Source organism: Etheostoma cragini, chromosome 8 (assembly GCF_013103735.1).
Source record: "Etheostoma cragini isolate CJK2018 chromosome 8, CSU_Ecrag_1.0, whole genome shotgun sequence".
Lineage (NCBI taxonomy): Eukaryota > Metazoa > Chordata > Actinopteri > Perciformes > Percidae > Etheostoma > Etheostoma cragini.
The window spans coordinates 254,370-258,057 of NC_048414.1; positions in this window are offsets into that span (position 1 = coordinate 254,370).

Here is a 3,688-nt window from a genome sequence, read left to right on the forward strand (position 1 = left end):
TCTCATTATTCATTTTTTCTACTTTTAAAAGGTTAAATACTTTTCTACGTGACATGTGTTTCCTTAAACAGGCTCTGAGATGAACATGTGTATTTAATAAAACGTATTCTAGACATTAACAGGAAGAGCAACGCTGTGTTCCTGTTTAACAGCAAACCACGTTCCTAAGGCGACGGACAGGTATCCTCAGACTAGACCCCGGACTAGACTCCAGACTAGACCCCGGACTAGACCCCGGACTAGACCCCAGACTAGACTCCAGACTAGACTCCAAAGACAAATCAGAGAGTAACGTACACATTGTTATGTTTTACATTTTAATGACAACTTAACAAAAAGGCATTCACGCGGACAGCTACGAATTCTCTTCCCGTTTTCAACAGCTGTCGTCACTACGACAACAACAGACGCTTTTGGCTGACGGTGTTTCGGTTTAACTGGTTTTTGAGTTAACTGGTGATATGTGTTGAAGGCGGGGCTGCACCGCTGCAGTAAACAATTCCGATCAATTTGCCTGTTTTTCCCATTCATGTGTCGGGTCTTATGAAACATTACGTTAGGAACGGGTTCCTGGGCCAGGAGTTCTGGACCCGATCAGACTTACATGAACAAATGAGCCATTTTCATTACAAAAATATCAGTCGTCTGGCGAGTGCAACGTTGCGTCTCCACCACGGTCTGTACTGTAAACCACCAACACTGATTTTTTAGATTATTTAGTGACATTCACGCTTAAATTAGTAGTAAAACTGTGCCCAGCCTATTATAAATAACAAACAAGCTAACAACAAAGACACAAGCACAGGCCTGATATTTCACCTTTCCACACCTGCACTAGCCTATAATATCCAAATGGCTATAAAATAAAATAAAATGGGAGTTTGACAGTCGTGACTCGTGTCCAAATGTGCTGAATGAGCAGTAATGTGTAGTTTGGATTACCATAACAATGATGCACGTCCGTAGAATTCAATATAAAACACAATCACCGGGATCGAAGTGACACAAGTTAATCTGGCATGAGTCGTTGCCACAGCATGTCTCTTGTTACATGTTGGAACACCTTAGAAAGTATGTTTTGCTTATCTGTGTATGAAAGCATCTCAAATCGACTTGATGTCAGATTAATAACGGAATGACAGGCTACAAATATAACACTGATAACGGAAAAACTTTTGGAAAACACTGCGTTTTTATTAGCCAGTTGTGAGCAGGCATCGACACAGCCACCCATGTTGTCAGTCTTCTTGCAATGGCTTCACAAGTTAATTCAAATCTGTTTATACTTAAAACAGCCTGTAAGTTAAACATAAGATATACAGTGAACCCTCGTTTTCACGGGGTTGCGTTCCAAGAAGAACCCGGGATAGGCGAAATCCGTGAAGTAGTCATCTTTATTTATTTTTTTACAATTATTATACGATGAAATACTCCAAAATACATTGAAACCAAAGAACAAAACCTTTTTACAGGCCCGAGCATTTGTTTAACAAATAAAAGTACGCTACTGTATAAACGTTTTTTTTTTTTTTTTTTTTACAAATAACTACTGTACTGTAAAATAATAAATGTAATCATCAATACGAACTGAAGGCTTCAAATGTCGGAGATCAGCAGCGCCCCCCGCGATCAGAGTCATTGGATTAGAACGGGAGAAAATGAAAAATTATTATGAAAAAAGTACAAATACAAGTACAGGAGGAAAACTAGTGCCTCCCGTGTTTTTCTCTTCTGTCTGAGCCGCTGCATCCTGACTCCGCTCCTGAGCGTCTTTTTCTTCTAAAGCTGCGGTGCAGGTGTGTTTTTCCGAGAGAAGAACATAGCTTTCGGCGGTTGTTGTCGCTCTTTTTTCTTCTGGGCAGAAATCCGTGAAGCAGCGAGACCATGAAAGGTGAACCGCGATATAGCGGGTTCACTGTATGAGGTTTTACGGTCAGCTGAACGCAGCGTGGAGACAGGTGTCTGCTGTGGAAAAATGGGATCCGCTCAGATTAACTTACAGTTAGACGCTATACATCTATAGGCAATTAAGATAGAAATGTATTATATTTCTGTAGGCTATGTAGTGTTAAATTACAAGCTGGCTCAACACAACAACTTTATTTAATATTCATTATGCCTACTCATTCATCCAGATAACACAATAAGTGCATAAATTGCACCGTGGGTCGAAGAGAAACGTATTTTCAAATGTTCTTTATGTCTGGGACATATTGTAGAATGACAAATAAAGTTGACTTGGCTTGAAGTGGCAGCAGTTCGATCCAGTCTGGTTCAATAAAGTTAATCTTATGTTATTTAATGTATGAATATCGGAAACATAATTATTAGGAAACAATTTCAGATATCTACAATCCACTTGTTTATAGTTATCTTTATTTCAGATATCCATAATGAAGAAAAGAAAATCATTCCATATATTCAAATATCAAAGTCATTCCAAATTCTTGTTTTATTTTGTTGACAGATTTGAGTCAATGGGTTTCACAGAGGGGTCTTTATTTTAGATGTATTCTTTTATCACTGCATTAATCAGAATATGGTGTCAACAGCCATAAAATAATCAATTTTCGCTACGTTTAGGTATAAAATGTTCCATAAATTAGGCTATGAAGGACATCTGAACAAACCTCTCTGTACACGCGTTCAGAAGTGGAACTGGAACGCTCTGTGTTAAGGTCTACTGCAGTTGAGTTTTCTGACTCAGAGTATAAAGAATACCCCATTTCAATAAAATGGTCTTTACAGATATAGATTACAAAATTCTACAAATGTAGCATCCAGTGTTGTTTTACCGGTGAACTGTTTGCTAATGTAAAGATCACAAGTCGATCTTGGTGTCTCCGTGGTTTGCAGTGAGGGACACACTCGCCAGACAACGGGAGATATTTCGAAACCACAAAGGCGAATGTTTACGTGCATGTCTGTCGGGACCACATCCTCAGCAACTCGTCTCTATAAAGTTTCACAAGACACCGACAAATTAATTTCAAAAGAAGCAAAGCGGTCAGCACATAGACAGTTAAAGAAGATCGGCATGTTTATGTCCTGGTAAGTTGAGAATGGGTCCTGAAAGGCCACGCCCACACCACATCTGCCTCTATTACCAGTTAACTCAAAAACCAGTTAAACCGGAACACCGGGTTTTAGGATTACCCCCCGGCAGCAGGAGGACAAGACCCAGAGAAAAAAACTTAAATCCATATTTTACATGAGGCTCTAATCCTCGTCTTAGTGTCTAAGATTTCCTAAATTCAGATTTGTTGTTTTCACAACTTTCATAAACGTTAAATATAATAATAAATGTGGCATCACAACAAAGCATCTACAGAAACATTTTCCCTCTTTGTTCTTTTCATCTCAAATCAAATGTGTCAGAAAGTTAAATTCTAACCAACGTCCAGAGTCCTCATAAAACCAGATGAAGTAAGACTGCTTACCTGAGCTGAAGAGTAGACTGAAGCCTTCACCGTCCTCACGGAGAAATGACAACAGCAGGAACATGTTGATGACGCACCCTCTCTGTGCTGCCTTTAGGTGCTCCTCGGATACTGCAGCATTTCCCTTCAGTCATCAGTTCAGGGACAAAACTGTGGAAACAATGACATCTGCTGGTAGAAACATCTCCTACAGGGAGAATAAAGTCTATCAGCTGGTAGAAACATCTCCTACAGGGAGAATAAAGTCT